At 41.2% G+C, this 12619-nt stretch overlaps 1 protein-coding gene across 14 annotated transcripts in view; it reads left to right on the top strand.

Annotated features, from left to right (window-relative positions):
* Nucleotides 1-12619, top strand: part of Bcas3 (BCAS3 microtubule associated cell migration factor) — a 478038-nt gene that overhangs the window by 162418 nt on the left and 303001 nt on the right. The window lies entirely within an intron of this gene.

Genomic DNA, 12619 nt, shown 5'->3' on the forward strand with positions numbered 1-12619 from the left:
ATAGCTGATAATCCGTCTCTTTTCTTGACATCGGTCGGTCCTGTCCTTCCCTCTCTGTGCAGCCTCATAATTGTTTTCTCTGCTGGTTTCTTATATTTTTTCCTGAAAATCTTATGAGATGAATCTTGGATCTCTTGCCGTGGACGCAAAACTCTTGTTGGTTCTTTTGTCTTAGTCTAGTGTTATTTGTGAGGGATTCTCCAGTGCCATCTTCCGGCGTCCTATTGTATTCTTGTTTCCACAGTGTGCTTAAGAGAATTTTCTTTGAAAATATCTTCTCATTTTATATATATTCTATTTATCTTTTAGAGATAATGTTTTTGGAGTTTTTAATTTTTTTTACTGGTGTTATCTATTTTAGTCTTCCTTCTTCTCTTTGTTGTTGTTGTTTTTTTTTTAATCTTTTCTTCTCAGCAGTGACTGAACATTATACTTAGACTGGATAGAGTTTGAAGTACTGGTGCCTAGACCTCTTTATTGTGATTAAACCAAAATAGTAACTTCAGTGTCCTGGAATCCTTGACTGATCACTCCATGATAATTACTGTTTCAGTCTTTATTTATATTACTAATTTGCTTTTATTTGTAGCCCCCAAACTTAATGATCTGATTTTCCAGAGGACCTGGGTTCAATTCCCAGTACCTACATGTGGACTCACAATTATCTGTAACTCCAGTTCCAAAGAATCTGATGCTCTGGTACCTATGGGTGGTCCCCATACATACATGCAGACAAACAACCATACATAAAAGTCAGTTAAGTGATCATTCTGTCTTTCATTCTCACAGAAGATAAAATACTTCAATCACAAGGTCAGAATAATAAAAAAAAGGTTTTCAGAGTAGAGTATTCTATTTCCTTCTCTAAAGAGGAAGAGTTAGTAGGAATTCTGTTCTAGTTCTGTTGCTCTAGGGGTATTTCTGGGTATCACAAAGATGGAAGTTTTAGTTTTTTATGTGAAAAAAATGTCAAAATGTTACATCAATAGGTCATGTTTGAGGAGGCTTGAATGTTTGTTTCTTTTTGTTCTTTTGAGAAGGAAGCTTGAAAAAACATTCTCCAGTATTTGGTCTTGAAGAAAGCAGAGTTCAAGTGGACAGTCTTCTCAGGATAGCCTCTCCTTAGTGCTCTTCCTACTCCAAACCCTAGTGAACAGATTTAAAAATGATCGTACAAGTGCAGGAGACAGAGTAGTTTTGAGGTTTAATTATCTGATCAGGAATTGGAAATCTGTTGTTGATTATTTTTGTTTACTAAATGATTGAAAAATGAGAGACAAGAAAAAAGAGTGAGTTCACTGCTGAGCCGGGGTTGTGTATGCTGAGAAATGGGAACTAGGATGCTTCCCTGAATTCCAGCGGGTGAACTGGAAGGGGATGAGGGAATGAAAGGGATTTCGGGTTCATTGAAAAAGCTACTCACTTTGGTTCAAGTATTTGTGCAGGTGAGAATTTTTAAGCCACAATGAGACACCAGAGAGAAGTATTTCAAATGGACAGAGGAATTCTGTGGTCATGGTTACTCTTGGTGACTGCAGAAGAGACAGGCTGTCATGTTCAGTGTCCAGATTTATCAATGTTCGCTTTCATGTAAACATGGCATGGATTGAAACATTTACCTTTTATTAAGAAAGTAGGTTTGGAGGAAGATCAGGGATCAGAGTAGATAAAAGAATATGGTGTCCTGCAGTGATGCAGGTCTTCACAGTGGAGAATCCCAGGGAGAGGAGGGGCTACTCCCTCAGGTGTGAGTGTCCAAAGCTGCTCATGGAACCGCCCTCTGCGCTTTTTTTTTTTTTTAAAGACAGAGTTTCTTTTTGAGTAGCCTTGGTTGTCCTGGAACTCACTCTGTAGACGAGGCTGGCCTTGAACTCACAGATATCCACCTGCCTCTGTCTCCTGAGTGCTGGGATAAAAGGTATGTGACACCTCCTCCTGGTCACCTATTGTTCTTTTTATGCTTGAGGATTTTTATGTACAGAGGTAAATTTATGAATATATTTTTACAAAACTGGAGTCAGGTACCCAGATCTTTCTTACATTGTGTTAAATTTGAATTATTATTTTTGTTAGCAGGAACTGCTGGTTATTTAAGGAGCAAAAATTAAGCTCTAATTTCCTGTTTGTTTCTTAACTTATATATGTAAGCACCTGTTTTCAAGCTGGAAGTGAAGATACATATGAGTGTAAATGGGTTTATCTTCCTTTTGTCAAAAACTGCTGATGTGGCCCCTTCGCGCCACGCCCCAGGCTTTGTGTGCTGTTGAGATCGGGTGCTCTTTCCCATCTGAAGGAAATGCATCTTTGACACTTCTCATGACCTGAGTCATGATGCTGACATAGAGCCAGAAAATATTCTTAACAGCCATGGGTAATAAGGAAGAAAGTTTCCGCTAGCGTTGGAGGAGGGCGAGTGGTGGGAACTGGGGGCTGTAGGGAGAAGACAGCCCACCATTTTTATCTTCTTTTTCTACGAGGAACATTACTTACATTTTGTAGCTGTATTTGTTATTCAATGTAACATGCTTTGATTTAATAGCTATTTACTGTTTTTTCTTTCTAAAGAAAGAGTCTGGTAGCCCAGGCTGACTGTGAATCAAGGGAGGCCTTGATTTCTTGATCCTCCTGTCTCCACCTGCTGAGTGCTTAGGATTATGCAAAACTTTTGATTTGATTATTTAATTGTTGCTCTAAGATTAATGGTTTACAAAAGATTTGTACATATTTTTTTAGTTTTGCATGTGTTAATATTCTTTTTTAAAAAATTGTGTTGTGGTACATCCATGCAGTTTCTGAACTTGGGTAATTGAGAAAGGAGAATTTCCATACATTCAAGGTCATCTGGGAAAAATGTTCCGACAAAGTAGCTAACTACAAAAAGAAAAAGAAAGGCACACTTCATTGATTGCAGCTAATTCAGTATTTCCTCCTGTTTCAGAGTGTGTTTTTTTGTTTACGAATGAACTCTTTGATACTTTCATACATTGTGAGTGTCCCAGTGTAAGTAATGTAGTGTTTGAGAAATCTGCTTGTTCTGTGGTTATGGTGCAGACTAAAGTGAGATAAAGATGCTGAGCAGGTGTGCAGTGTTGTTTGGATAGGTTCTTGAGGTGTTGTGTTTGGGTTGCCCATCTTGCCCCATGTTTGGTCACAGGGATGTTAGGATCTGTGACTGGATTTTGGAGGCTTTCACTAGGGTCAAATGTGCTTACCTCTGCAGACTTTGCTCCAGAACTGATCTGAGCTTGCTTCCAAGGAGTGCCGAGTGCTGTGTTGCTTTGAGTACATGTGTAAGGCGCTCCCTTATTTGTTTTGAGATGTCCTATTGTTACGTAGCCCTGACTGACCTGGTACTAGCTATGTAACCATTGTTTGCTTCAATTTCAAGGCTCAGCCTCTCAAGTGCTGGAATTAGAACTTGTAGCTGCTACTTGGGGCCAGGAATTTGAATCTTAAGATAAACGACTCAGAATCCTTTCATTTTATATGAAGAATCTGCATTGTGTATAGAGATGTATTGTCAATTCCTGTCCATCTGTCTTACTTTTTGCATATATATCCATATATACACAGGTAATTTTTTGGGTTTTCAAACTCTGTGGAATGAGTGACTTAGTCTAATCTTAATCTAAATATTAAGGCTGGGCATTGGTGGCACACACCTTTAATCCCAACACTCGGGAGGCAGAGACTGGTGGATGGATCTGTGTGAGTTTGAAGCCAGCCTTGTCTACTGAGCAAGTTCCAAGACACCCTCCAAAGCTACAGAGAAACACTGTGTGTTGGGGGGAGGGGAAACCCTGTTTGTTTTTTGTTTGTTTGTTTTTTGCCACTCCTCATTCTAGTCCACATCTTGCCCTTTTAGAGTAAATTATACTTAACTATGCTTGCAATCTTTGTAATAGTGACCATTTCTTTTTAAATTTTACTCATATATCATGCTTCTGATTCTACCTAGTTGGCTTTAGCTTTAAGGAAATGCTCATATTTGCACCTTACAGTAGCAAGCAGTACTTTAAGAGTAAAGAACACATAAGAATGTACAGAGAATCAGGAAGGACATCCAGACAGTTACTCATTGAATTGTTTACATAGCTATACACATGTTATGTATAAATATATGTTAAAAAACAATCACATAATGACATAATACTAGTTTTCTAGTTGTATCCTTGATCCTGGAGAGCACCAGTGAGTGACTTCTGGGGCAATTTTGTATATAGTAGCAGAATGTAACCAATAACCTCTGTTTCCACCTTGAAAAACATGGGTTGCTTTTTCCTCAAAGTACCTGCAGTCGTGACTATGGAACCATGAAAAGTTTCATAGCAAATGTTTCTGCTTGATTTCATCAAATTTTGTAATGTTTGGTCATCTCTTGCCTCCACAAAACTAGTAGGCAAGAACAAATGCAGTCATATTGGTCCTTGGATATTTTGTCTCTGTTTAAGTTGACTCAACTGTTTGATAATCTGTGTCCATCTCTTTATCAGGAGCTCAGTCTCTCCCCATCTCTGGGAGGCTCCTGTGCTCCACCCCACCTAGTATGTGGGTCAGAAGGCAGAAGGCAGTGTTTCTCACCAGGGAGCTGCTGTTTCCTTTTCCTACTGAGTAGATTGCAGATTCTACTGGAACATGCCTGAGAAAAGGTCACACAGGAGGGTGAGAGTCCTGGACTGCAGCCTGGAAGCTTGTCATTCTCATGTAGCAAAGGGAAAGGAGGAGGAGTGCTGAGGCTAGGGGCGGGAAGGAGGGAGCCACAGACACTCCCATTCCAGCAAAAGCATCCCATGTGCTAAAGATGTTTCTGTTTGCACCGGATATATATAATCTTTAAAGGATTTTATTTCATTTTGATTAAATAATGGCTGTGAGTTAGATGAGGAAGCTTTCATGTTAAATTAGACCTCTAGAAAGAGCTAAGCAGGGTTTTTAGCTTTGCAGCACCCTAATGTCCAGTGATTGTTTTAGAACAAGCTACCATTGTCCTCTTTTTGACAGAGTCAAGAAGTCAACTTTTCAACTCCAAAATTAACTTAAAACTCCTTGGTACAATTTGTTGTTTTCTACCCATCAGATCAATGGCAGGATGTTAAAAGCAGGCTGAAAGTTTGGTTTTCTGTGGAATGAAAAACGTGCATGTGCAAAGGCTCTCTAGACCCCCTTAAGCAGTTTCCCTTTGGAAATGGTGACCTCTTAATCTAGGGGAGTTTTGGGAGGAGGATGGAGATCACGTAAGTATTTGGGGAAAGAAAGAGCATTTCTGTAGATGTGTCTTTTGTGGAATGTCAGGAACCCACATTGAGTTCGGATTGAAGGGTGCCCTTGTTATTTTAATCTCCTAATGCATACATTTGCTCATTAATAGCAGACCGGGACCTTGAGGGGTGAGAGGCAGAGCACCTGAGCTCTGGCAGATTCTTTAGTGTGTGGGGATTGATGAAAACAGACTGATTCAACAGAGGAGCCTGTCTGGTTTACTGAGTCATGTACTGTGTCTGTAGTGAGCCCTGCTAAGCAGCCAGCCTAATGCCTGAAGTGAGTAAGGGCTGTGTGTCCAAAGAAGCCCAGATGACTGCAGACTTCCTAACTGTGCTGTCTCACGGGCACCACTAATTTGCTCTTGGAAATAAATCTTAACATTTATGTGCCCGTTTGTCCCCAGGTACCTAGAGTCAACTCTGGACACCCCGCTGTTCTGTTGTCTATTCAGTTTTCATGCTTCAGGAATCTTGCCCTGGCTGCCACTCATGACCACCTGTACCTTGTGCTTCCCAGAGAGTCACCTATCGGAGGTCCTTCTTATCATATCTTTACAATTCATAACAGTGGCAAAATCACAGCTACGAAATAGCAATGGAGTAATTTATGCTCGGGGTAAAATATTATTAAAGGGTCGCAGCATTAGGAAGGTTGAGAACCACTGCATTATTAAGCAGTAACAAAACATTTTGTCTCTCACTATGAAGCTCCCATGCAGGTGATTTCTGAGTTGTAACTGCTGAATGTTATTTTTGTGGGTTTCTTTTCCTTGCTTCACAGCATTATAGAGCAGTAAAGAGAATCATGGGAGAAGAATGTCCATTCGTTCGTTCATTCGTTCATGCATTCATTTCCTCACATGCACTGGAGAAGCCCATGCACACCGTGTGCTGATAGTCGCTCTAGCATTCGGCAGAATGTGAAGTGCTCAGCGGTTTCAGGGTCTTGCTTCCCTTAGAAATGTCTCGTGCTTGGCGGTTGGCCAGGTTCGCATGTTCTCACATCCCTGCATCCAGAAGCCGGGAATCCAGTCCTGGCAGCTTCTACACAGAGGGTAAAGATAAACCAGAAAGGAGCCGGGCCTCCTCCACATTACCTGGGAGTTGCTGCTGATGGCTTTTCCACAAATGTCCTGGTTTGTCAAAGCCCAGTAAATCTTGGAAAGTTTATTTTCCTTGTAGCATCTGTGTTTTATAATGGGTCTTTTAATTTGTTTTTACTTTGTCTGCAGGGATTTCTTTTGTCCGGAGTTTTCAGACTCTTGGCTTTTTTTTTTTCTTTCCTGTGGAAATGAGTCCGTTAATGATGACTGGTTTGGGAATATGACTCTGCAAAGCTGACCTGGCATACCGCTCTTCCAGAGCAGTCACAAAGCCCACTGCTTTTTTCTCTGTCAGTTTTCATCTTCAACTTAATCTGTTTCCCTCTGAGTTCTTGTAGTATAAAATGTTTGGGACAATGATAAGGAAGGATGCATTTTGAAGAATGAATGGTGCCCAGCTCGCCCGGAGCACAGCATCCTGCTCTTTTTGTGCAGGTGGCAGTAGCCATGCAGGACCATGTGAGGTTGTTCCCCGTGCAGAGACGGAAATTAGTCCCTGAAGCCCGCTACGCTGTTCACACTGTAACAGTAAAATCAATGACAGTAAACACAACTGAAAACAGACCAAACCAAAGGATCATAACTTTCTACGTGAAGAGAATTTTTAGAACATTTTTAAGTGATATTCTGTTCTAAAATAGAGTTTCTGCTTTAATTTATTGAGAAACCATCTTATAAAATTTGGAATTTTCCCCCCCATGAGAAGCCCATGTAGATTGAGATGGGTTACCCTCTAAGGGATCAAAGCTCTAGTGGATTTAGATAAAGACCCAAAAGCCCAAAAGCTTATTCAAGTTTATCTATAAAGACTAAGCCCAAAAAACTGGGATGAGAGTCTTAGCAGAACTCGTTTTCTCATGAGATGTTGGGACTTCCTCTGTTTGGTTGTGCCAGAAGTGCCGTGAGAACATCCATTCTCATGGCATTTGTCACTTGCAGGTCTTATGTCAGCTGGAATTCATGTGTGAAATGTTTTATAGATCTTAAGACTTCAGGAAGCCTCCCACTAAAGCTGCAATTAGACAGTGTCTGTTCTGTCCATTCTACTGAGGTGATACTTTAAGCACAGACAGGAGCTGCGTTGCTCTGACACATTCACGCAGGGGAGTTTTCTCTAGTTGGCACATGGAAGGTTGGGGTAGACTGAATCCAAGTGGACAGACAGTCCTCGTGGAACATCTTTGTGCTCAGCCTTACTGTGCCACAGTATGTATCACAGTGAAATGCTGCTTGGCTAAATGCAGAGAAGCGTCCACATACATGTTGCTACAGGCACCAACTTGAGGCTGCTTGTCCTCATCAATGTGAGTACGAGCAGGGCAGAAGTCCATAAACTCCATCACTTGCTTCTTTATCCTCCCCTCTCAATTGAGACATGGTCTCATTGCATAGCCCATGTTGGCCTTGAACTCCTGCCTCATCCTCTGAGCTGCTGAGATTTTGCCTTGGGCTACCATATTTGAAATACTTTTCTGAAGGATTTGGAGATTCCCTCCAAAATATTTTCTCTACTGTTGCAGGGATTCACTGCCCCTTTCTTGAAAATAGTTTAATTATTTTGGCAAATGCTTTTGAACTGTACATCACTGTGTCTGCTACTGAAATTTCTTGTCTGTGCTGTCCCTTGTTTTGCTAACCCCTGGTATCATCATTCATGCATCTTTCTTTTCATCCTTTGCTTTCTATTAGAGAAGCAAACTCCTGTATGTGCAAAATTTATGTGATTCATCTTCCTTTTTAAGCTGTCCTTTATAACAATAACAGTAACTCCGTCTCCCTGTCTCTGAGCTGTTTTTCAGATGTCACTTGTAACGTGTTTTTCCCATCATCTATCCATTTTCCTCCTTCCCTCCACCGCCATGTTATGAACACACTTGCTGATCAGGACTGAGCACAGGGGTGTGTAGTGCTACATTGCTTGTAATCTAACAAATAGCCATAGAGGACAGACAGTGGTGGCTTAGGTGTGTGGCTAACTAGTGGCTTAGCTGCATTCTGATCCTCAGGCAAGCTTTATTTGTTAGCTTACAAACAATGTATCACTACAGGTGTGACCCAGTCAGCCTCAAACTGAGTTATTAATGAATGGGTACTGAGAGACATGTTGGCTCCCTTGTTAGTGTCTTCTCTGCTTTTAATCTCATTTTCACAACTGTCGCCACTGTTTGTTCCTGTCTGGGGTTTCCTTTACCTAACACTTTGCTTCTGCACTTGTGCGGTGAGCCTTTCCTGTCAAAGACTACTGGAGTTGTTAGCTTATCTCATCCTTGTCCATCTGTTTGTTAGCACTGTATACCTCCTTTGAGATGGTGTCTCTCATTGGCCTAGAAATCACCAGTTAGGTTAGAATCACCACTGTGCTTCTTTGTCCCTACTTCCCCTTGCTGAGATTACAAGTCCATGCTATACACTCACCACTTTTTTCATGGTTTCTGGGGATTGAACTGTGGTCTTCGTTCTTTGAAGCCAAGAAGCCAAGCACCTTCTGCATAGAGCTACCTTCCAAGTCTATGAAAATATAAAATTTCTGTGTGCTTAAGGGGACCGGGCCCACAGGGTTTTATTTTGTTGTTGTTGTTTCATTTATTATTTTATGTGTATAAGTGTTTTTCCTTCATATGTGTCTGTGTGCCATGTGTGTGTCAGGTCATTTGACACTAGAGTTGCAGGTGTGGCCGTGCTAACGCCCAAGGCTGTGCAAGACCCCCTCATCTTCATGCATTTGCTTGTGTATTGCTTCCTACTTGGTTGTTTTTGCTTATGAAGCTGTTGGGGGTTCGTTAGCTTTGGGGGTTCAATCCTTGGAGTTTGAATTATCATTCCCAGCTCTGAGAAGGCTGTAGATATTTGATAGGGATTGCATCTGCTTTGATTTGGGAAGCATGACATTTTAATGATACTGAATTTTTAAACCAAAGCATGAGATGCCCTTTCCAATTTTTTGTTTCCTTTCCAAATTTGTTTTCTCAACACTTTTTACTTTTCTTTTTTCTTTGTTTGCTGCATTGGGAGTTAAACCCAGCCTAGTGTATACCCTAGGCAAGCATTCGACCAGTGAAGTACTTCCCAACCTGTAACTTTCATTGAGCTAAGTTTACTCCTTTCCTGAGTTTATCCTCATTTCTCTCCCTTCTCTCCCTTCTCTCCCTCACCCCTTCCTCCCTCCCTTCCTCCCTCCCTCCCTCCTTCCCTCCTTCCCTCCTTCTATCTTCATTTCTGTTTTCTGATAATGCTATGTTGTCCAGGCTTTTTTGAAGTCAGTATGTTGCTAAGAATGGTTTTAAGCTTTCTGATTCTCCAAGTGCTGGAATCACAGGCCATGTGTACCTTGTCTGGTTTATGTGGTGCTGGGATCAAAGCTGTGTAATCTAGGCAAATGCTCTACCAATTGATGTCCAGCCCCAGCCATGAGGTATTTTTAACAGCTATTGTAAATAGGATTTCTAGTTAATGTGCTGATTTCTAATTCTGGCACTACTTTGTTATTATATCAAACAGAATTGGGGCTGGAGAGATGTGGTTAAGAGCACTAACTGCTTTTCCAGAGGACCTGGGTTCAATTCCCAGAACCTACATGGCAGTTAGCAACTATCTGTTAGTCCAGTTCCAGGGGACCTGACACCCATGGCAAAATACCAATGTACACAAAATAAATTAAAATTATAAAAAAAACAGTATTGCTGAACTTTTGTAGAACACATTTACTCCTTCTTTTAAGCTATGCTTGCTTGACTCAGATATATAGCTCCAGTAGAGTGCTTGCTTGCCTAGTAGACATGTATGAAATCTCAGGACTGCCTCCCCCCCAAAAAAAGAGAGAGGAAGATTAACAGGGGAGCGATGTTTATAAACTTTTTTGCCAGATCTAGTACTATGTAGCATAGACTCTACCACTCTGCCTGCCCTGTTAACACAAACTGAAGTATAACGTCTACATAACCTCCTTTATACACTCTGTTATACAGTGTCACAGACAGAGGCTGCAGCTTAAACAGAGAAAGGAGGGACAGTGCAGATACTTGGCTTGGCTCAGGAGTCTCTAGGACCTTCCACACTATTGTGTGACATTCCTGTATCCTAGGGAGAAAGTGAAGCGGGGGAGACATGTTCAGTTAAAGCACTGTATTGGGAGCATCTTAGTGAATCACCCTGCTTCTTTCTCAGCTCAAATATCTTATTAATAGTGTTCAATAAGTTCAACGTCTGTATGTTTGCTTGATGAAGAATTTTTGTTAGTGTGTAGCTTAGGACACACTTGTAATGGCTGTGCTAGGGAGGCTGAAGCAGGAGGACCTTGAGTTAGAAACCAGTTTAGGGTGCAGTGTTGGGAAGAAGGGAGGGGGAGAGGAAGAAGGGAAGAAAGGGGTATGGAAGGGGAAGAAGTTAGGTAAAAGGGGAAGGGAAGGGAGGGAGAGAGAGGAAGTGAAGGATGAAGAAGTATGGAAGGGAAGGAAGGGGAAGAAGGAAGGTAAAGGGGAAAGGAAAGGAAGGAGGAGAGAGAGGAAGGGAAAGAAGGAATTGGAAGGGAGGAAGGAAGGAAGGTTGGTTGATAGGGACCTTAAAAAGGGAAATAAGTTTATCTCTCCTTTGTTGCACCTCATCAGAAGTGTTTGGAAACTTCTGCTCCTGCAATGGCGCCCTGAACACATCTTTCCTTTATGGCATCCTTCAAGCCTTGATTTTCCCTGCTCTCCCACTGGTTATCTAACTAGGTCACCTCCCATGTGGTCTATTTCTAAATAATTGTTCCCACATGTCCTTATCTTCAGTTCTAGACAGTTAGCACTGAATCATTCTGGGTCCTGTCAGCTTTGTGGTACAGAGGGATTCCAGCCCCCACAGCATAGTATCTTAGGCCGAGGCACTCATCAGATCTGTGCTCACTAGCTGATAATGTATGTGACATACACAGGTCCCGGATTTTATTAGCTTGTGACATATAAATGTTGGATCTTCATTTCAATACAAGTATAGTCATCTGATAATGAATTGTCAGCTATCATCTGTATTGACCTTGAGAATATAAATCACTCTGAGTGACCCAAGAATTAATAGGTTTTTTCTTTTATTATTTCATTCTTTTTTCTATAACATTCTATGTTTTGTATGTATAATATTGTATGCATATGTATAATTGACCAGACTAAGGCATTTTGTGTGCGTTGTAACTGGTGCCTGTTATATCCCAGCAATAAGGGTGAATAGCTTCTACTGGTTCTAATAAAATTGGAATTGGTTAGTATGGGGAGTTTGAGATTATTGTGCCTGGGTTTTTTGTTTTGTTTTGTTTTGTTTTTGGAGACAGGGTTTCTCTGTATTGTTTTAGAGCTTGTCCTGGAACTTGCTCTGTAGACCAGGCTTGACCTCAAACTCACAGAGATCTGCCTGCCTCTGCCTCCCAAGTGCTGTGATTAAAGGCGTGCACCACCACAGCCTGGCTAAGAGTGGGTTTCTTATCTGCTCTACTTTAGCTTAATTTGTTAATTCCAGGCAGTGATATAAACAGATAGACCTGTGTCCTTGAGAAGTAACATTTCCTTAGTCATATACTGCTTGGGATGTCACCGTCTTCCTGATAGGATTTAGATGCCATTCTTACCTTTCAGAGCTGCATGGCAAATTTAAGGATTGATGCAGTCATCATAGGCCTCTTGGCCTAACTGCACAATGCACAAACAGTTCTAAAGAGAAATTGAAATTGTAGGAGCATACCACAGGGTCTTTGGACACTGCTCCATTGACATTGACAGTGGTGCTCATTGCGTTGCAACTTCAAATTTTCTGCAGTTCTTTCCCCAAGGCAATATTTTTATTTTACTATTATTTGACTCTGTAGATGTGGATTGGTAGGGAAGACTATCCACACTTCTTATGTTGGTCAAAGATTCAACTCAACAGCGATTAAAAGACCAAATGGCTTCTTTTAGAAATACAGGGGAAATAAAATAGTAAAAAAATTTTTTGACAGAACAACTAAGGATGAGTAGAAAATGACACTATTTTAGAAACATAAGAATTCTGAGGGCTGACACACAAGTGTGAACACCTGAATTTGGGTCACTAGAACTCATGTAAAAAGCCTTGTTCAGTAGCACAGATGGGTCATCCCAGTGTTGGGGACTGAAAGATCCCTAGCACTCACAGACCAGTCTTAGCTGATTCAGTCCAAGACCCTATCTTAGATTAAAGAGGAAGATGCCTGGCATTGACATTTCCATGTGTGTATACATTCATGCACATATCCGTGTGCATAGG

This window comes from Mesocricetus auratus, unplaced genomic scaffold (genome assembly GCF_017639785.1).
Source record: "Mesocricetus auratus isolate SY011 unplaced genomic scaffold, BCM_Maur_2.0 Super-Scaffold_100007, whole genome shotgun sequence".
Lineage (NCBI taxonomy): Eukaryota > Metazoa > Chordata > Mammalia > Rodentia > Cricetidae > Mesocricetus > Mesocricetus auratus.